This window comes from Somniosus microcephalus, unplaced genomic scaffold (genome assembly GCF_052327205.1).
Source record: "Somniosus microcephalus isolate GS21.2 unplaced genomic scaffold, FLI_Smic_1.0 unresolved_chr9, whole genome shotgun sequence".
Taxonomy (NCBI): Eukaryota; Metazoa; Chordata; class Chondrichthyes; order Squaliformes; family Somniosidae; genus Somniosus; species Somniosus microcephalus.
The window spans coordinates 1946339-1969384 of record NW_028225187.1 but is presented as its reverse complement, the minus strand read 5'-3'; the positions used below and the strand labels follow the sequence as shown (position 1 = coordinate 1969384).

General features: G+C 48.8%; 1 protein-coding gene across 3 annotated transcripts in view; it reads right to left on the bottom strand.

Moving 5' to 3' along the window:
* The window catches only part of LOC147084213 (uncharacterized), a 746547-nt gene extending 723864 nt beyond the window's left edge, over positions 1-22683 (bottom strand). The window contains exons 1-2 of one of the 3 annotated variants that reach the window (XR_015075847.1): positions 22569-22647; positions 19901-20080 (exon numbers count right to left, since the gene is read on the bottom strand). The gene's annotated coding sequence lies outside the window, so the exon portion shown is untranslated. Of the gene's footprint in view, positions 1-19900; positions 20081-22511 lie in introns of all 3 variants that reach the window. The other 2 variants (XM_085979482.1, XM_085979483.1) reach the window with 2 other exon arrangements.
* Between the last annotated feature and the right edge of the window lie 363 nt (positions 22684-23046).

The following is a 23046-nucleotide window of genomic DNA, read 5'->3' as shown; positions in this document are numbered from 1 at the left end:
AACGTTAACTCTGTTTCTCTCTCCACGGATGCTGCCTGGCCTGCTGAGTATTTCCAGCATTTTCTGTTGTTATTTCAGTGAATAAATAAGCTTTGTTTCAAACACACAGTGTGTCAAATATTTGATTTCTCCATGATAAGAGAAGACAAATTGATGTTCTGTTCCAGACTGTTTAATTTTCGGGCTTTTTCTTACTCTAGATTATTTCCGTTCTCATCTCGTTCGCCTTCTACCACATCAAACCCCAAGCTTGCTCCGTTTACATAGAAACATAGAAGATAGGAGCAGGAGTGGGCCATTCGGCCCCTCGAGCCTGCTCCGCCATTCAATGAGATCATGGCTGATCATCCAAATTCAGTACCCGGTCCCTGCCTTCTCCCCATATCCCTTGATACCTTTAGCTCTAAGAAATATATCTAACTCCTTCTTGAATATATTTAAAGACTTGGCCTCAACCGCCTTCTGTGGTAGAGAATTCCACAGGTTCACCACTCTCTGGGTGAAGAAATTCTTCCTCATCTCTGTCCTAAATGGCTTACCCCTTATCCTTAGACTATGACCCCTGGTTCTGGACTCTCCGACCATCAGGAACATTCTACCTGCATCTAATTTGTCCAGACCTGTCAGAATTTTATAAGTTTCGATGAGATCCCCGCTCATTCTTCTAAACTCCAGCGAGTATAGACCCAATCTCTCCTCATACGTCATTCCTGCCATCCCAGGGATCAGCCTTGTGAATCTTCGCTGAACTCCTTCCATGGCAAGAACATCCTTCCTCAGATAAGGCGACCAAAACTGCACACAGTACTCAAGGTGTGGTCTCACCAAGGCCCTGTACAACTGCAGCAGGACATCCTTGCTCCTGTACTCAAACCCTTTTGCTATGAAGGCCAACATACCATTTGCCTTCTTCACCGCCTGCTACACCTGCATGCTTACCTTCAGCGACTGGTGCACAAGGACACCCAGGTCTCGTTGCACTTCCCCTTCTCCCAATCTATTGCCATTCAGATAACAGTCTGCCTTTCTGTTTTTGACACCAAAGTGGATAACCTCGCATTTATCCACGTTATATTGCATCTGCCACGCTTCTGCCCAATCACCCAACCTCTGGGATCTCAGAAAACACCATGAATATACAACTGGTGGATTTGACTGCTGTTTTACAATCATAATTCTCCATTTGTGTGTGTGCCCGTGCGTTATAACTATCAATCAGCAGCCTTTCCTTTCCCCACTGTGGAAATGGAAAAGCAATTGTTAATTCAGTACCAGTTTGAGACTTTGTAAAATTCAGTACTTTGCTGTTTCACTAACGCTGCCACTAGTGTAATAAACACACAACAGCAACAGAGGGGCAAGGAGAATGTATGAGAAATGATTAGTGGTAACATAATAGGGAACACTAATGCCTTTTATAAACATATAAAGCGTGAAAGAATAGTCCAAGGAAAGGTGGGGCCGATTACTGACCAAAAAGGCAATCTTGTGGAAGCAGAGGACATGGCTGAGGTACTAAATTAACACTTTACCTCCGTATTCACTAAAGGAGAGGATGCTGCCAATCGTACAGTAAAGGAGGAGGTGTTAGAGAAATTGGACAGGATATAAATCGATTAGGACGATGTACTAAATTGGTCGACAGGGCTCAAAGTAGAAATGTCACCCACTCTGCCACAATCTTCCAATCCTTAGATATGGGAAAGGTGCCAGAGGACGGGAGGGCTGCAAACGTTACTTCCCTGTTCAAAAAAGGAGAGCGCGATGAACCAAATAACTACAGGCGACTCAGCTTAACATCGGTGTTATTTCCGAAACACAATTAACCGTCACTTGGAAGAACATGGGTTTATTAGCGACAGACAAAATGGATTTTATTTAAAGGCAAATCTAACCTGGCTGACTTGAATGAGCCAATGGATGAAATAGGAGAGGGTTGATGAAGGTAGTGCAGTTGATGTTCTGTTTCTGGACTTTCAGAAGGCCTTTGATAAAGTACCTCATAATAGACTGGTGAACAAAATTGGAGCCAATGATATTAAAGGAGCAGTGGCAGCGTGGATACTAAATTGGTGAAGGGACAGAAAACAGACAGTAGTTGTGAACCGATATTGTTCACACTGGAGGGAAGTTTACAGTGTCCCCAGGGGGCGGGATTAGGACCACTGCTCTTTGATTTATTTCAGTGACATGGACTTAGGTATACAGGGCATAGTTTAAAAGTTTGTCGATGACACGAATCTCGGAAAAGTCGTAAACCGTGAGGAGGACAGCAGAAGACTTCAGGAGGAAATAGAGACACTGGTGAAATGGGCAGACACATGGCAGGTGAAATTTAATGCAGAGAAGTGTGAAATGCTGCATTTTGGAAGGAAGAATGAGGCGATGCAATTTAAACCAACTGGTACAATTTAAAGGGGTTGCAGGAACAGTAAAACTTGGGGGTATAGATACAGAAATCTTTGACAGTGGCAGGACAGGACGATAAGGCTTTTAGAAACGTATATGGGAGCATTGGCTTTATAAATAGAGGCCCAGGAACATCGGAACAGGAGTAGGCCGCTCATTCGTTCCAGCTTGTTCCTCCATTCAATTCGATCATGACTGAGCTGTATCTTAACTCCATCTCCCCGCCTTGGTTCCATATCCCTAAATACCATTGCCTAACACAAATCTATCAATCACAGTTTGTCACTTTCAATTGACCGAACCTCAACAGCTTCTTGAGGGCGAGTGTTCTAGATTTCCACTACACGGTGTCTGAAGAAATGCTTTGTAACATCACCCCTGAACGGCCTCGCTCTGCGGTTAAGGTTACGTGGACCCCTAGTTCTCTCTGCCCATCCACAGTTCCTAACTTCTAACATCACCCCTGAACGGCCTCGCTCTGTGGTTAAGGTTACGTGGACCCCTCGTTCTCTCTGCCCATCCACAGTTCCTAACTTCTAACATCACCCCTGAACAGCCTCGCTCTGCGGTTAAGGTTACGTGGACCCCTCGTTCTCTCTGCCCATCCACAGTTCCTAACTTCTAACATCACCCCTGAACGGCCTCGCTCTGTGGTTAAGGTTACGTGGACCCCTAGTTCTCTCTGCCCATCCACAGTTCCTAACTTCTAACCATTTAGAACATTCTCTGATCGATCCTTTTTAGGTCCAACGTGAATGAGCTCATTTCTTTCTGAAGTGAGGGGAGTGCGACAGGAGGGTGGGTTCTCCGGCGTTCTGAATGTTATTTAATATTGGTGTCGCGAGTCTAACGCCCTCGAACGTATATGTGGACACGGTGTCAAGATGTAATGAGAGTGGGAGGAGGCTCCCGTGGAGTATAAACACAGCATAGACCACTAGAGCCGAATGGACTGTTTCTCTGCTGCAGTTTCGATGTAAATCTAATCTGCCCCGAACTGTCACAAACTCCAATCTCTGTGACTGTGACCATGGTGTGTAACCCTTCCTTGTCCATCATTCACCTTCCCACAGCATTCGATATAGTCTCATCTGGTATTATTTTCCATGTCATGGCCTCCACTGTCCATCCCATAAAACTGATCCTCGTGTGCTTCCTGTCCTAGCTCACTGATCGCAGATCGCAAATCTCCAGCAATGGGTTAACTTTTGTCTTTCTATCCACACCTATATTGTTGGCCAATATTGAACCGATGCTGCTGCTTCTGGTGCCTAGCAACCGATTACTGTAGCGCCGGAGGCAGATTGGATTGTTTCAATATCTGCTTCTTGGGATTTGCTGCTGGATTGAAATCGCGGTGCCGAGATCGCCTCATCAGGCACCTCCATTGACGAGGCGAGGCTGCATCATAGACCCATAATATGATACAGCACAGAAGGTCATTCAGTCCATCAGGCACCTCCATTGACTAGGCGAGGCTGCATCATAGACCCATAATATGATACAGCACAGGAGGTCATTCAGCCCATCACACCGGTGCTGACTCTTTGGAAGAGCGATCCCATTATTACCACTGTCCCTCTCTTTCCCCATAGCCCTGTAAATGTTTTCCGTTCAAGTATTTATCCAATTCCCTTTTCAATGTTACAACAGAATCTGCTTCCTCCACCCTTTCGGACAATGCATTCCAGATCTCACTAACTCGCTGTGTAACACAATGTTACCTCACCACCCTTTCGGGCAATGCATTCCAGATCACACTAACTGGCTGTGTAACACAATGTTACCTCACCACCCTTTCGGACAATGCATTCCAGATCTCACTAACTCGCTGTGTAACACAATGTTACCTCACCACCCTTTCGGACAATGCATTCCAGATCTCACTAACTCGCTGTGTAACACAATCTTACCTCACCACCCTTTCGGACAATGCATTCCAGATCACACTAACTCGCTGTGTAACACAATGTTACCTCACCACCCTTTCGGACAATGCATTCCAGATCACACTAACTCGCTGTGTAACACAATGTTACCTCACCACCCTTTCGGGCAATGCATTCCAGATCACACTAACTCACTGTGTAACACAATGTTACCTCACCACCCTTTCGGGCAATGCATTCCAGATCTCACTAACTCGCTGTGTAACAATGTTACCTCACCACCCTTTCGGGCAATGCATTCCAGATCTCACTAACTCGCTGTGTAACACAATGTTACCTCACCACCCTTTCGGACAATGCATTCCAGATCAAACTAACTCGCTGTGTAACACAATGTTACCTCACCACCCTTTCGGACAATGCATTCCAGATCTCACTAACTCGCTGTGTAACACAATGTTACCTCACCACCCTTTCGGGCAATGCATTCCAGATCTCACTAACTCGCTCTGTAACACAATGTTACCTCACCACCCTTTCGGGCAATGCATTCCAGATCTCACTAACTCGCTCTGTAACACAATGTTACCTCACCACCCTTTCGGGCAATGCATTCCAGATCTCACTAACTCGCTGTGTAACACAATGTTACCTCACCACCCTTTCGGGCAATGCATTCCAGATCTCACTAACTCACTGTGTAACACAATGTTACCTCACCACCCTCTCGGGCAATGCATTCCAGATCTCACTAACTCGCTGTGTAACACAATGTTACCTCACCACCCTTTCGGACAATGCATTCCAGATCTCACTAACTCGCTGTGTAACACAATGTTACCTCACCACCCTTTCGGACAATGCATTCCAGATCTCACTAACTCACTGTGTAACACAATGTTACCTCACCACCCTTTCGGGCAATGCATTCCAGATCTCACTAACTCGCTGTGTAACACAATGTTACCTCACCGCCCTTTCGGACAATGCATTCCAGATCACACTAACTCGCTGTGTAACACAATGTTACCTCACCACCCTTTCGGACAATGCATTCCAGATCTCACTAACTCGCTGTGTAACACAATGTTACCTCACCACCCTTTCGGACAATGCATTCCAGATCAAACTAACTCGCTGTGTAACACAATGTTACCTCACCACCCTTTCGGACAATGCATTCCAGATCTCACTAACTCGCTGTGTAACACAATGTTACCTCACCACCCTTTCGGACAATGCATTCCAGATCTCACTAACTCGCTGTGTAACACAATGTTACCTCACCACCCTTTCGGACAATGCATTCCAGATCTCACTAACTCGCTGTGTAACACAATGTTACCTCACCACCCTTTCGGACAATGCATTCCAGATCTCACTAACTCGCTGTGTAACACAATGTTACCTCACCACCCTTTCGGGCAATGCATTCCAGATCACACTAACTCGCTGTGTAACACAATGTTACCTCACCACCCTTTCGGGCAATGCATTCCAGATCTCACTAACTCGCTGTGTAACACAATGTTACCTCACCACCCTTTCGGACAATGCATTCCAGATCTCACTAACTCGCTGTGTAACACAATGTTACCTCACCACCCTTTCGGGCAATGCATTCCAGATCACACTAACTCACTGTGTAACACAATGTTACCTCACCACCCTTTCGGACAATGCATTCCAGATCACACTAACTCGCTGTGTAACACAATGTTACCTCACCACCCTTTCGGACAATGCATTCCAGATCACACTAACTCGCTGTGTAACACAATGTTACCTCACCACCCTTTCGGACAATGCATTCCAGATCTCACTAACTCGCTGTGTAACACAATGTTTCCTCACCACCCTTTCGGACAATGCATTCCAGATCACACTAACTCGCTGTGTAACACAATGTTACCTCACCACCCTTTCGGACAATGCATTCCAGATCTCACTAACTCGCTGTGTAACACAATGTTACCTCACCACCCTTTCGGACAATGCATTCCAGATCTCACTAACTCGCTGTGTAACACAATGTTACCTCACCACCCTTTCGGACAATGCATTCCAGATCTCACTAACTCGCTCTGTAACACAATGTTACCTCACCACCCTTTCGGACAATGCATTCCAGATCACACTAACTCGCTGTGTAACACAATGTTACCTCACCACCCTTTCGGACAATGCATTCCAGATCACACTAACTCGCTGTGTAACACAATGTTACCTCACCACCCTTTCGGACAATGCATTCCAGATCTCACTAACTCGCTGTGTAACACAATGTTACCTCACCACCATTTAGGACAATGCATTCCAGATCACACTAACTCGCTGTGTAACACAATGTTACCTCACCACCCTTTCGGACAATGCATTCCAGATCTCACTAACTCGCTGTGTAACACAATGTTACCTCACCACCCTTTCGGACAATGCATTCCAGATCTCACTAACTCACTGTGTAACACAATGTTACCTCACCACCCTTTCGGGCAATGCATTCCAGATCTCACTAACTCACTGTGTAACACAATGTTACCTCACCACCCTTTCGGGCAATGCATTCCAGATCTCACTAACTCGCTGTGTAACACAATGTTACCTCACCACCCTTTCAGACAATGCATTCCAGATCACACTAACTCGCTGTGTAACACAATGTTACCTCACCACCCTTTCGGGCAATGCATTCCAGATCTCACTAACTCGCTGTGTAACACAATGTTACCTCACCACCCTTTCGGGCAATGCATTCCAGATCACACTAACTCGCTGTGTATCACAATGTTACCTCACCACCCTTTCGGACAATGCATTCCAGATCTCACTAACTCGCTGTGTAACACAATGTTACCTCACCACCCTTTCGGGCAATGCATTCCAGATCTCACTAACTCACTGTGTAACACAATGTTACCTCACCACCCTTTCGGGCAATGCATTCCAGATCTCACTAACTCGCTGTGTAACACAATGTTACCTCACCACCCTTTCGGACAATGCATTCCAGATCACACTAACTCGCTGTGTAACACAATGTTACCTCACCACCCTTTCGGACAATGCATTCCAGATCTCACTAACTCGCTGTGTAACACAATGTTACCTCACCACCCTTTCGGGCAATGCATTCCAGATCACACTAACTCGCTGTGTAACACAATGTTACCTCACCACCCTTTCGGGCAATGCATTCCAGATCTCACTAACTCGCTGTGTAACACAATGTTACCTCACCACCCTTTCGGACAATGCATTCCAGATCTCACTAACTCGCTGTGTAACACAATGTTACCTCACCACCCTTTCGGACAATGCATTCCAGATCACACTAACTCGCTGTGTAACACAATGTTACCTCACCACCCTTTCGGACAATGCATTCCAGATCACACTAACTCGCTGTGTAACACAATGTTACCTCACCACCCTTTCGGGCAATGCATTCCAGATCACACTAACTCGCTGTGTAACACAATGTTACCTCACCACCCTTTCGGGCAATGCATTCCAGATCACACTAACTCGCTGTGTAACACAATGTTACCTCACCACCCTTTCGGACAATGCATTCCAGATCACACTAACTCGCTGTGTAACACAATGTTACCTCACCACCCTTTCGGACAATGCATTCCAGATCTCACTAACTCGCTGTGTAACACAATGTTACCTCACCACCCTTTCGGGCAATGCATTCCAGATCACACTAACTCGCTGTGTAACACAATGTTACCTCACCACCCTTTCGGACAATGCATTCCAGATCACACTAACTCGCTGTGTAACACAATGTTACCTCACCACCCTTTCGGACAATGCATTCCAGATCTCACTAACTCACTGTGTAACACAATGTTACCTCACCACCCTTTCGGGCAATGCATTCCAGATCTCACTAACTCGCTGTGTAACACAATGTTACCTCACCACCCTTTCGGACAATGCATTCCAGATCACACTAACTCGCTGTGTAACACAATGTTACCTCACCACCCTCTCGGACAATGCATTCCAGATCACACTAACTCGCTGTGTAACACAATGTTCCCTCACCACCCTCTCGGACAATGCATTCCAGATCACACTAACTCGCTGTGTAACACAATGTTACCTCACCACCCTTTCGGGCAATGCATTCCAGATCTCACTAACTCGCTGTGTAACACAATGTTACCTCACCACCCTTTCGGACAATGCATTCCAGATCACACTAACTCGCTGTGTAACACAATGTTACCTCACCACCCTTTCGGACAATGCATTCCAGATCACACTAACTCACTGTGTAACACAATGTTACCTCACCACCCTTTCGGACAATACATTCCAGATCACACTAACTCACTGTGTAACACAATGTTACCTCACCACCCTTTCGGGCAATGCATTCCAGATCTCACTAACTCGCTGTGTAACACAATGTTACCTCACCACCCTTTCGGGCAATGCATTCCAGATCACACTAACTCACTGTGTAACACAATGTTACCTCACCACCCTTTCGGACAATGCATTCCAGATCACACTAACTCGCTGTGTAACACAATGTTACCTCACCACCCTTTCGGACAATGCATTCCAGATCACACTAACTCACTGTGTAACACAATGTTACCTCACCACCCTTTCGGACAATGCATTCCAGATCACACTAACTCGCTGTGTAACACAATGTTACCTCACCACCCTTTCGGACAATGCATTCCAGATCACACCAACTCGCTGTGTAACACAATGTTACCTCACCACCCTTTCGGGCAATGCATTCCAGATCTCACTAACTCGCTGTGTAACACAATGTTACCTCACCTCGCCTGTGGCTCTTTTTCCACTCACCTTAAATCTGCGTCGTCTGGTTACTGACCCTTCTGCCAATGGAAACAGTTCCTCCTTATTTACTCATCAAAACCAATCATGAGTTTCAACAGCTCTATAAAATCTTCGTTTAACCAACTCTGCTCTAAAGAGAACAAACCAGTCTCTCCCCATAACTGAAGTCCCTGATCCTTAGTACAATTCTCTCAAATCTCTTCTGCACCGTCTCCAAGGCCTTGATATCCTCCCTAAAAGTGTGGTGCCCAGAATTGAAAACCAGACTCCAGCTGAGGCCTAACCAGTCTGTTCTAACAGTTGAACATCACTTTCTTGCTGTTATTCGCTATTCCTCCTGTAATAAAGCCGAGGACATGGCTCATGGTGTCAGCACTTGACTAATGAGCACTGTCGGAGGCGAGGACATTCACCACTGCGCCACTAATATTAACAGTGGTGTCACTTTAAGCAGATTGGTGACGCAATATCTTTAGAGGTCTTACAATATCTGGAAACCTCTTAAATACATAACTGGTTTGATCTGACTGCTGTTTTACAATTATAATTCTCCACGTGTGCGCGTGTCCCGCTGTGTGTCTAACAAACTCTCAGTCAGCGTCCTTCCCTTTCCCCACTGGGGAAATGTGAAAGCGATTCAGTCCCGGATCAGTAATTTCTCCAAACTTAAGTTGATGTTATTCGCCGGCATTAAGTTATAACCCAATTTGAGACCTTGTAAGATGGAGTTTTCTGCTGTTTGACACACGCAGACTCTGGTATAATAAACACACGACAACAACAGCAGCACCGTAGGGAATCAAGCTGAATACAGAAAGTACAGAGGAGAAATCAAAAACAAACTAAGAGGGGCACGGAAAAACTGAGGAAAGATTAGTGGGAATAGAATAGGGAACATTAAAATCTTTCTTAAACATGTAAAGCCTAAAAGGAGAGTCAATGGAAAGGTGCGATGATTAAGGAGCAAAAGGGCAATCTTCTGGTGGATGCAGTGGGCATGGCTGAGGTACTGAATGAGTACTTTGCATCTGCCTTCACTAAAGAAGAGGATGCTGCTAATGTTACAGTGAAGGAGGGGGTGGTAGTGAAATTGGACAGGATATAAATAGACCAAGAGGATGTAGTGAAACAGTTGATAGCGCTCAAAGTGGAAGTGTCATGGTCTGGATGGGATGCATCCTGGGTTACTGAGAGAAGTCTGGCTCTGGCCACAATCTTTGAATCCTCCTTGGATAGGGGAGTGGTGCCACAGGACTGGGGATTTGCAAATGTTATCCCCTTGTTTAAAAACGGAGCGTGTGGTAAACCAATGAACGACAGGTGAATCAGTCTAGCGCCGGTGTTCAGGAACCTTCTGGAGATAAATCATTGAGAACCTGCTAAGATATCATCTCTCCTTACAGCAGTAATTGACTCCTTGATTAATATTGCAACACCCCCTCCTCTTTTACACCCCCCCCTGTCTTGCCTGAAGATTCTATACCCTGGAATACTGAGCTGCCAGTCCTGCTCCTCCCTCAACCATGTCTCTGTGATAACAATATCATACTCCCATGTGTTCATCAACACCTTGAATTCATCTGCTTTACTCGCAAGACTCCTTGCATTAAAATAAATGCCATCCAGCCTTGCCATACTCCCTTGTGCCGTTACATATTTGCTCTGCCTTCCAGGCTGACCTGTTTTTTCCTCTATATTTGGCTGTGCATCACACCCTACTATAGCTCCACTTTGTATCCCATCCCCCTGCCAAGTTAGTTTACACTCCCCCCAACAGTACTAACAAACCTCCCCGCAAGGATGTTGGTCCCGTTCCGATTCATGTGCAACCCGTCAGACTTGTACAGGTCCCACCTTCCCCAGAAACAGAGCCAGTGATCCAGGAAACTAAAGCCCTCCCTCCTGCACCAACTCTTCAGCCACGCATTCATCTGCTCCATCCACCTATTCCTATAATAATCACTACCATGTGGCACCGGGAGCAATCCAGAGATTACAACCTTTGAGGTCCTGCTTTTTAATCTGCTACCTAGCTCCCTAAATTCTTGTTGCAGGACCTCATCCCGCTTTCTACCCATGACCTTGGTACCAATGTGAACCACGACCTCTGACTGTTCGCCCTCCCCCTTCAGAATGCCCTACAGCCGTTCAGTGACATCCCTGACCCTGGCACCAGGGAGGCAACATACCATCCTGGAGTCACGTCTGCGGCCACAGAAATGTCTATCTGTTCCCCTTACGATAGAATCCCCTATCACTATTGCTCTCCCACTCTTTTTGCTCCCCTCCTGTGCAGCTGAGCCACTCGTAGTGCCACGGACTGGGCTCTTGCTGCATTCCCCTGAGAAACCATCTCCCCAGCAGTATCCAAAACAGAAAATCTGTTGGAGAGAGAGAGATGGACCCAGGGGACTCCTGCACTGCCTTCCTAGTTCTTTTACTCTGTCTGGCAGTCACCCATTTCCTGTCTGCCTGTGCATTCTTTACCTGCGGTGTGACGACCTCGTTAGACAAGCTATCCATGAAGAACTCAGCTTTGCGGATGCTCCACAGTGACTCCAGCCGCAGCTCCAAAACGCAGATTGCGAGTAGCTGCAGCTGGAGACACTTCCTGCACACATGTTCGCCCTGGACACCAAAAGTGTCCCTGACCTCCCACATAGCACAGGAGGAGCACTCCACACTGCTGAGCTGCTCTGCCAAGTCCTACCCTTAATTTACTCCTTTTAAATATTAAATACACTAGGGACCTTACTTCCCTTTAAACACTACTTACGCTAAACTAGAGACCTTACTTTTACTTTAACGACTGGACTGTAGAAATACTCACCAGGTCCTACTTACCAATCAGCTCCTTCCCTGGTTGTGATGTCACTTCAGCGGTTTTGCAGTTGTAGTTTGACTGCTCCCGCTCTCAGACTCTTTCCTGCAGTCCTGTGACGTCACTCCTTGATTTTGCTGTTCTTTTGGAATTCGCCGGATATGTATCGGCCTCCTCACTGCTGCCGACTCCTCGCAGGTCCGCGCTGTCCTAGGCCTCCCGCTGTTCAGCGAATGAGGCCCGACCAGAGCGGACCTGCGAGCGAGCAGCTGAGGAGTTTCAAAAACCGGCGGCAGTTGGGGCGCGGCGGCTGATTCAGCGAACGAGGCCCGACCAATTCAACAGCAGGGGAGAGAGGTAAAAAGTAATCAAATTGTGGCGTCACCAGGAAGCAGGTAAGTGATTGGTTGGTGAGTATTTCTCTCTTTTTTAAACTAACTCTGGTTTATAGTTTCTAAGGTCTCTCTAGTGTAGCAGGGACTGCTGGTAAACCAGTTAACTGTAGTGTAATTAGTGGGATTGATTGATTTAATTTAAATTCAATTAATTAAAAGGGTAAGTCATGGCAGGACAGCCGGGCCCCGTGATCTGCTCCTCCTGCGATATGTGGGAACTCAGGGAAACTTCCTGTGTCCCTGACAACTACATGTGCAGGAAGTGCATCCAGCTGCAGCTACTGACAGACCGCATTGCGGCGCTGGAGCTGCGATTGGATACATACCGGAGCGTTCACGATGCTCAGGACATCGTGAATAGCACATTTACGGAGTTGGACACACCGCAGCTAGAGGTTGGACAGGAAGAAAGGGAATGGGTGCCAACAGGCAGAGTACTAGGCGCAGGCAGGTAGCGCAGGGGTCCCCTGTGGCCATCCCCCTCTCCACCAGATACACCACTTTGAGTACTGTTGGGGGGGGATGGCTTATCAGAGGAAGGCAGCAGCAGCCAACTTCCTGGCACCAGGGGTGGCTCTGCTGCACAGAATGGGAGGAAAAAAGGGTAGAGCTATAGTAATAGGGGATTCAATTGTAAGGGGAATAGATAGGCGTTTCTGCGGCCGCCAACGAGACTCCAGGATGGTGTGTTGCCTCCCTGGTGCAAGGGTCAAGGATGTCTCAGAGCGGCTGCAGAACATCTTGGAAGGGGAGGGTGAACAGCCAGTTGTCGTGGTGCATATAGGCACCAACGATATCGGTAAAAAGCGGGATGAGGTCCTAAAAAGCGGAATATAGAGAGTTAGGAGATAAATTAAAACACAGGACCTCAAAAGGTAGTAATCTCAGGATTGCTACCAGTGCCACGTGCTAGTCAGAGTAGAAATAGAAGGATACTTCAGATGAATACGTGGCTAGAGGAATGGTGCCGGGGGAGGGATTCAAGTTCCTGGGACATTGGAACTGGTTCGAGGGGAGGTGGGACCAGTTCAAACCGGACGGTTTGCACCTGGGCAGGGCCAGAACCGATGTCCTAGGGGGAGTGCTTGCTAGTGCTGCAGGGGAGGGTTTAAACTAAAATGGCAGGGGTTTGGGAACCTGAGCAGGGAGACAGAGGAAAGGGAAACAAGGATAAAAGCAAAAGATAGGAAGGAGAAAAACAAAAGTGGCAGTCAGAGAAATCAACGGTTTAAATCAAACGTGGCCACAGTAAATAATAATTCTAATAGGTCTAAGAGCGTTAAAAAAACAAGCCTGAAGGCTTTGTGTCTTAATGCGAGGAGCATTTGTAATAAGGTGGATGAATTGGCTGCGCAAATAGAAGTAAACAAATACGATTTGGTTGGGATTACGGAAACGTGGCTCAAGGAAGGCCAGGATTGGGAACTCACCAGGGGTATTCGATATTCAGGAAAGATAGGCAAAAAGGAAAGGGAGGTGGGGTAGCATTACTGGTTAAAGGGATGAACACAATTGTAATGAAGGATATTAGCTCTGATGAGGTGGAATCTGTATGGGTAGAATTGAGAAATACTAAGGGGAAAAAAACGTTAGTGGGAGTGGTTTATAGACCTCCAAACAGTAAGGCGGAGGTTGGGGATGGCATTAAAAGGGAAATTAAAGAAGCGTGCAATAAGGGCACAGCAGTCGTCATGGGTGACTTTAATCTACATATAGATTGGGCCAACCAAATTAGTAACAATACTGTGGAGGAGGAATTCCTGGAGTGTTTACGGGATGGTTTCCTGGACCAATATGTCGAGGAACCAACCAGAGATCAGGCCATCTTAGACTGGGTATTATGTAACGAGAAAGGATTAATTAGCAATCTTATTGTACGAGGCCCCTTGGGTCGGAGCGATCATAATATGATCGAATTCTTCATTAAGATGGAGAATGAAGTAGTTGACTCGGAGACTAAGGTCCTGAATTTAAATGAAGGAAACTACAATGGTCTGAGCAGCGAGTTGGGTAGGATTGATTGGGGAATGGCGCTCAAAGGGTTGATGGTGGATCGGCAATGGCAAACATTCAAAGACCGAATGGATGAACTACAGAATTTGTTCATCCCAGTTTGGCATAAAAATAAAACAAAAAAGGTGACCCATCCGTGGCTAACAAGGGAAATTAGGGATAGCATAAGGTCCAAGGAGAGGGCATATAAATTGGCCAGAAAAAGCAATAATCCTGAGGATTGGGAGCAGTTTAAGATTCAACAAAGGAGGACAAAGGGATTAATTCAGAAAGGGAAAATAGAATATGAGTGTAAGCTTGCAGGGAACATAAAAACTGACTTCACATATCTATAAAAGCTTTTACAGAGAAAAAGATTGGTGAAGTCAAGCGTAGGTCCCCTGCAGTCAGAATCGGGGGAATTTATAATGGGGAACAAAGAAATGGCAGACCAACTAAATACATATTTTGGTTCTGTCTTCACAAAGGAGGACACAAATAACCTCCCAGAGATGCCGGGGAACATAGGGTCTGATGAAAGGGTGGAACTGAAAGAAATCAGTATTTGTAGGGAAATGGTGTTAGGAAAATTGATGGGACTGAAGGCCGATAAATCCCCAGGGCCTGATAATCTACATCCCAGGGTACTTAAGGAAGTGGCCCTAGAAATAGTAGATGCATTGCTGGTCATCTTCCAGAACTCGATAGACTCTGGAACGGTACCCATGGATTGGCAGGTAGCTAATGTTACCCCACTATTCAAAAAAGGTGGTAGAGAAAAGGCGGGGAATTATAGACCGGTAAGCTTGACATCGGTAGTGGGGAAAATGCTAGAGTCCATTATAAAAGATGTAATAGCAGAGCACTTGGAAAGCAGTGACTGGATCGGACAAAGTCAACATGGATTTACAAAAGGTAAATCGTGCTTGGCTAATCTACTGGAATTTTTTGAGGATGTAACTGGTAAAATAGATAAGGGAGAATCAGTGGATGTGGTGTATTTGGACTTTCAGAAGGCTTTCGATAAGGTCCCGCATTAGAGATTAGCGTGCAAAATTAAGGCACATGGGATTGGGGGCAAGGTATTGACTTGGATAGAGAACTGGTTGGCGGACAGAAAGCAAAGAGTTGGAATAAACGGGTCGTTTTCCGAGTGGCAGGCAGTGACTAGTGGGCTGTCGCAAGGATCGGTCCTAGGACCCCAGCTGTTCACAATATCTATTAATGATCTGGACGAGGGAATTGGATGTAATATCTCAAAATTTGCAGACGACACAAAGCTGGGTGGGAGGGTATGCTGTGAGGAGGATGTCGTGAAACTCCAGTACGATTTGGACAGGTTGGGTGATTGGGCAGAAACATGGCAAATGCACTATAATGTGGATAAATGTGAGGTTATCTACTTTGGTGGCAAAAACAGGAAGGCAGATTATTATTTGAATGGCAATAGATTGGGAGAAGGGGAAGTGCAAAGAGACCTGGGTGTTCTTGTGCACCAGTTGCTGAAGGTAAGCATGCAGGTGCAGCAGGCGGTTAAGAAGGCAAATGGTATGTTGGCCTTCGTAGCAAGAGGGTTCGAGTACAAGAACAAGGGTGTCTTACTGCAGTTGTACAGGGCCTTGGTGAGACCGCACCTTGAGTATTGTGTGCAGTTTTGGTCACCTTACCTGAGGAAGGACGTTCTTGCCATGGAAGGAGTGCAGCGAAGATTCACCAGGCTGATACATGGGATGGCAGGAATGACACATGAGGAGAGAGTGTGTCGATTGGGATTATACTCACTGGAGTTTAGAAGATTGAAAGGGGATCTCATCGAAACCTATAAAATTCTGTCAGGTCTGGACAGACTAGATGCAGGATGGATGTTTCTGATGGCTGGAGAGTCCAGAGCCAGGGGTCATAGTCTAAGGATAAGGGGTAAACCATTTAGGACTGAAATGAGGAGGAATTTCTTCACCCAGAGAGTGGTGAACCTGTGGAATTCTCTGCCACAGAGGGCGGTGGAGGCCAGTTCATTAAGTATATTCAAGAAAGAGTTGGATATATTTCTTAAGGCTAAAGGGATCAAGGGATATGGGGAGAAGGCAGGGACAGGGTACTGAATTTGGATGATCAGCCATGATCTCATTGAATGGCGGAGCAGGCTCGAGGGGCCGAATGGCCTACTCCTGCTCCTATCTTCTATGTTTCTAAAAGGCATTTGATAAGGTGCCACATAAAAGGTTGCTGTGCAAGATAAGCACTCATGGGGTTGAGGGTAATATATTAGCTACAAGGACAGGTTGGAGAGGCTGGATTTGTTTTCATTAGAGCAAAGGAAGTTGAGGGGTGATTTGATGGAGGTGTACAAGATTATGACGGGTTTGGATAGACTAGACAGGGAAAGGCTGTTCCCACTAATGGAAGGTACGAGGACTAGGGGACACAGATTTAAGGTTTTGGGCAAGAGGTACGGGGGCGAATGTGAGTAAAAACTTTTTATGCAGCGAGTGGTGAGGACCTGGAACTCGCTGCCGACGGAAGTGGTGGAAGCGGAGACACTCGATGTTTTCAAGGGGAGACTGGATAGGCACTTGAGGGAAATAAACTTGCAGGGCTACGGGGATAGAGCGGGGGAGTGGGACTGACTGGATTGCTCCACAGAGAGCCGGCACGGACTCGATGGGCCGAATGGCCTCCTTCTGTGCCGTTATGACTATTAGCATTGATAGAGGATTGGTTAACTGACAGAAAACAGAGAGTAGGGATAAACAGGACATTTTCAGCTTGGCAGGCTAGTGGGGTGCCACAAGGATCAGTGCTTGGGCCTCTGCTATTTACAATCTATATTACTGACTTAGATGAAGGGACCGAGTGCAATGTATCCAAGTTTGCTGCTGATACAAAGCTAGGTGGGACAGTAAGCTATGGGGACACAGAGCCTGCAAAGGGATATGGGCAGTCTAAGTGTGTGGGCAGTAAGGTGACAGATGGAATATAATGTGCGGAAATGTGTGCGTATTCACTTTAGTAGGAAGGGTAGAAAAACAGAACCTTTTTAAATGGTGAAAAATTATTAAATGTTGGTGTTCAGAGATTTAGGTGTTCTCGTACAGGAAACAAAGTTAGCATGCAGGTACAGCGAGCAATTGGGCAGGCGGATGGCATGTTGGCCTTCATTACAAGGGGTTGGAATACAACAGTGAGGAAGCCTTGCTACAATTGGACAGGGCTTTGGTGAGACAACACCCAGAGTACCGGGCACAGTTCTGGTCTCATATCGATAAAGGATGGGATAAAGACAGGAGGGAGAAATGATCTTAGCTCCAAAAATAAAGTAAATAAATCAGTTTGGGTGGAGCCAAGAAACAGCAAGGGGCAGAAAGCATTGGTTGGAGGTGTTTATAGGCCCCCAAACTGTAGTTGTAATGTAGGGCGGTGTATAATTCAGGGAACTAGAGTGCATGTAGCAAGGGTAATATATTAATCATGGGGGATTTTAAGCTATGTATAGATTGGGGAAAACCAAATCTGCAGTAATAGTGTGGGGACATCATCTGAGTCACTGGGACTCTCTCTGACCTTTCTCCCCAGTCCATCTCCAGGACCAGTGTGTATCTGAGTCAATGGGACTCTCTGACCTTTCTCCCCAGTCTATCTCCAGGACCAGTGTGTATCGGAGTCAATGGGACTCTCTGACCTTTCTCCCCAGTCCATCTCCAGGACCAGTGTGTATCTGAGTCAATGGGGCTCTCTCTGACCTTTCTCCCCAGTCCATCTCCAGGACCAGTGTGTATCTGAGTCAATGGGACTCTCTGACCTTTCTCCCCAGTCCATCTCCAGGACCAGTGTGTATCTGAGTCAATGGGACTCTCTCTGACCTTTCTCCCCAGTCCATCTCCAGGGCCAGTGTGTATCTGAGTCAATGGGACTCTCTCTGACCTTTCTCCCCAGTCCATCTCCAGGACCAGTGTGTATCTGAGTCAATGGGACTCTCTCTGACCTTTCTCCCCGGTCCATCTCCAGGACCAGTGTGTATCTGAGTCAATGGGACTCTCTGACCTTTCTCCCCAGTCCGTCTCCAGGACCAGTGTGTATCTGAGTCAATGGGGCTCTCTCTGACCTTTCTCCCCAGTCCATCTCCAGGACCAGTGTGTATCTGAGTCAATGGGACTCTCTCTGACCTTTCTCCACAGTCCATCTCCAGGACCAGTGTGTATCTGAGTCAATGGGACTCTCTGACCTTTCTCCCCAGTCCATCTCCAGGACCAGTGTGTATCTGAGTCAATGGGACTCTCTGACCTTTCTCCCCAGTCCATCTCCAGGACCAGTGTGTATCTGAGTCAATGGGACTCTCTCTGACCTTTCTCCCCAATCCATCTCCAGGACCAGTGTGTATCTGAGTCAATGGGACTCTCTCTGACCTTTCTCCCCAGTCTATCTCCAGGACCAGTGTGTATCTGAGTCAATGGGACTCTCTCTGACCTTTCTCCCCAATCCATCTCCAGGACCAGTGTGTATCTGAGTCAATGGGACTCTCTCTGACCTTTCTCCCCAGTCCATCTCCAGGACCAGTGTGTATCTGAGTCAATGGGACTCTCTCTGACCGTTCTCCCCAATCCATCTCCAGGACCAGTGTGTATCTGAGTCAATGGGACTCTCTCTGACCTTTCTCCCCAGTCCATCTCCAGGACCAGTGTGTATCTGAGTCAATGGGACTCTCTCTGACCTTTCTCCCCAGTCCATCTCCAGGACCAGTGTGTATCTGAGTCAATGGGACTCTCTCTGACCTTTCTCCACAGTCCATCTCCAGGACCAGTGTGTATCTGAGTCAATGGGACTCTCTGACCTTTCTCCCCAGTCCATCTCCAGGACCAGTGTGTATCTGAGTCAATGGGACTCTCTCTGACCTTTCTCCCCAGTCCATCTCCAGGACCAGTGTGTATCTGAGTCAATGGGACTCTCTCTGACCTTTCTCCACAGTCCATCTCCAGGACCAGTGTGTATCTGAGTCAATGGGACTCTCTCTGACCTTTCTCCCCAGTCCATCTCCAGGACCAGTGTGTATCTGAGTCAATGGGACTCTCTGACCTTTCTCCCCAATCCATCTCCAGGACCAGTGTGTATCTGAGTCAATGGGACTCTCTCTGACCTTTCTCCCCAGTCTATCTCCGGGACCAGTGTGTATCTGAGTCAATGGGACTCTCTCTGACCTTTCTCCCCAGTCTATCTCCAGGACCAGTGTGTATCTGAGTCAATGGGACTCTCTCTGACCTTTCTCCCCAGTCCATCTGCAGGACCAGTGTGTATCTGAGTCAATGGGACTCTCTCTGACCTTTCTCCCCAGTCCATCTCCAGGACCAGTGTGTATCTGAGTCAATGGGACTCTCTCTGACCTTTCTCCCCAGTCCATCTCCAGGACCAGTGTGTATCTGAGTCAATGGGACTCTCTCTGACCTTTCTCCCCAGTCCATCTCCAGGACCAGTGTGTATCTGAGTCAATGGGACTCTCTCTGACCTTTCTCCCCAGTCCATCTCCAGGACCAGTGTGTATCTGAGTCAATGGGACTTCCTCTTACCTTTTTCCCTGGTCGATCTCTGGAAGCTCTTTGAATCGGAAGGGTTCTCTCTGGTTGGTGCTCTCACAATCCTGTGTTGGTTCACCTGCTGTCGTTCCTCAGTCTACAATCCGTTTACTCTCAGCTGTGAACCTTTCTCAATCACTCAGTCTTTCACCGGGAGATCTAATTATGGCAGGACTGAAAATAACAACATGAAGAGTGTGAAGTAATGTAATGTAGACTTTTCTTCTGCTCAATAAAAATAAAAGTTTGGGTCCGAGCGCTTCTGTCTGATTTTTGTCCCTTTTCTCAGATCCCCGCCATGCCCGCCAGGGCTTCCAGCAAATCACACTGTCTGATCTCACTGGGCCCATCCTCCCCGGGTTACACACTGTCTGATCTCACTGGGCCCATCCTCCCCGGGTTACACACTGTCTGATCTCACTGGGCCCATCCTCCCCGGGTTACACACTGTCTGATCACACTGGGCCCATCCTCCCCGGGTTACACACTGTCTGATCTCACTGGGCCCATCCTCCCCGTGTTACACACTGTCTGATCTCACTGGGCCCATCCTCCCCGGGTTACACACTGTCTGATCACACTGGGCCCATCCTCCCCGGGTTACACACTGTCTGATCACACTGGGCCCATCCTCCCCGGGTTACACACTGTCTGATCTCACTGGGCCCATCCTCCCCGGGTTACACACTGTCTGATCACACTGGGCCCATCCTCCCCAGGTTACACACTGTCTGATCTCACTGGGCCCATCCTCCCCGGGTTACACACTGTCTGATCTCACTGGGCCCATCCTCCCCGGGTTACACACTGTCTGATCTCACTGGGCCCATCCTCCCCGGGTTACACACTGTCTGATCTCACTGGGCCCATCCTCCCCGGGTTACACACTGTCTGATCTCACTGGGCCCATCCTCCCCGGGTTACACACTGTCTGATCTCACTGGGCCCATCCTCCCCGGGTTACACACTGTCTGATCTCACTGGGCCCATCCTCCCCGGGTTACACACTGTCTGATCACACTGGGCCCATCCTCCCCGGGTTACACACTGTCTGATCTCACTGGGCCCATCCTCCCCGTGTTACACACTGTCTGATCTCACTGGGCCCATCCTCCCCGGGTTACACACTGTCTGATCACACTGGGCCCATCCTCCCCGGGTTACACACTGTCTGATCACACTGGGCCCATCCTCCCCGGGTTACACACTGTCTGATCTCACTGGGCCCATCCTCCCCGGGTTACACACTGTCTGATCACACTGGGCCCATCCTCCCCAGGTTACACACTGTCTGATCTCACTGGGCCCATCCTCCCCGGGTTACACACTGTCTGATCTCACTGGGCCCATCCTCCCCGGGTTACACACTGTCTGATCTCACTGGGCCCATCCTCCCCGGGTTACACACTGTCTGATCTCACTGGGCCCATCCTCCCCGGGTTACACACTGTCTGATCTCACTGGGCCCATCCTCCCCGGGTTACACACTGTCTGATCTCACTGGGCCCATCCTCCCCGGGTTACACACTGTCAGATCTCACTGGGCCCATCCTCCCCGGGTTACACACTGTCTGATCTCACTGGGCCCATCCTCCCCGGGTTACACACTGTCTGATCTCACTGGGCCCATCCTCCCCGGGTTACACACTGTCTGATCTCACTGGGCCATCCTGCCGGGTTACACACTGTCTGATCTCACGAGGCCCATCATCCCTGGGTAACACACTGTCTGATCTCACTGGTGTGGAGATGCCGGAGTTGGACTGGGGTGGACAAATGTAAGAAGTCACACAACACCAGGTTATCGTCCAACAGCTTTATTTGAAATCACAAGCTTTCGGAGCGCTGCTCCTTCGTCAGGTGAAGGTGAACCTTCCCCCCCACCCCCCCGGTCCCTCCGACCCAAACACCCCCCCCAACCACTGGCCCCTCCGACCCAAACACACACCCCCACCCCCCTCTCCTCTCTGACCCAAACACTCTCCGCACCCCCCTCCCCAAACACTCGCCCCCTCTCCGACCCAAATTCCCCCTGCCCCCCCGACCCAAACGCACACGCCCCCCCGCCCCTCACGCACACGCCCCTTCGACCCAAACGCACCGCCCCCCCTTCGACCCAAACGCACCGCCCCCCGCCCCTTCGACCCAAACGCTCCCTCCTCCCCTTCGACCCCAACGCACCCTCCTCCCCCGGCCCCTCCGACCCAAACGCTCCCTCCTCCCCCGGCCCCTCCGACCCAAACGCTCCCTCCTCCCCCGGCCCCTCCGACCCAAACACTCCCTCCCCCCCCCCCCGGCTCCTCCGACCCAAACACTCCCTCCCCCCCCCCCACCCCGGCTCCTCCGACCCAAACACTCCCTCCCCCCCCCCCACCCCGGCTCCTCCGACCCAAACACTCCCCCCCCACCCCGGCTCCTCCAACCCAAACACTCCCTCCCCCCCCACCCTGGCTCCTCCGACCCAAACACTCCCTTCCCCCCACCCTGGCTCCTCCGACCCAAACACCCCCCTCCCCTCCCCAGCCGTTCCGACCCAAACACTCCCCCCCCGGCCCGGGAGAGGCGGGCGCTACTGTAAATGTCGGAGATTCCCTGATCCCCGCACCATGGCCGGCCGCCCACTCTCCCTCCGGCTCCATCCACAGCCCCGCCGCCATTTTACCTCCTTCTACAAACCGGAGCCTCATCCGGGCACTGGCAGCACCGAGCATGCGCACTGCTGCCTCACAGCGCCCAATTAAAGTCCCTCACTGAGTCCGGCTCTTCTATTGGCTGAGGCTGGTTGATTGACAGCTGCCTCCACCAATCCCAGCCCGGAACGCCTCGGGGTACCGCTCACGGTGTGGAGAGGCCGAGGCCGGCTCCGGGGTCACGTGGCTCCTGATCTTACCCCGCCCCCCGAACCGCCGTTCACCCACCGCGTGCGGTGACGTCATAGCCCCGCCCCCTGCGGCTGCTGAGGGGCGGGGCCACAGTGAACAATGGTGTTAAAGGGTCTAAAATCACCACAGACAATGCTGGGAAACTCAGCAGGCCAGGCAGGCCTCTCCATGGCCACAGTGAACAATGGTGTTAAAGGGTCTAAAATCACCACAGACAATGCTGGGAAACTCAGCAGGCCAGGCAGACCTCTCCATGGT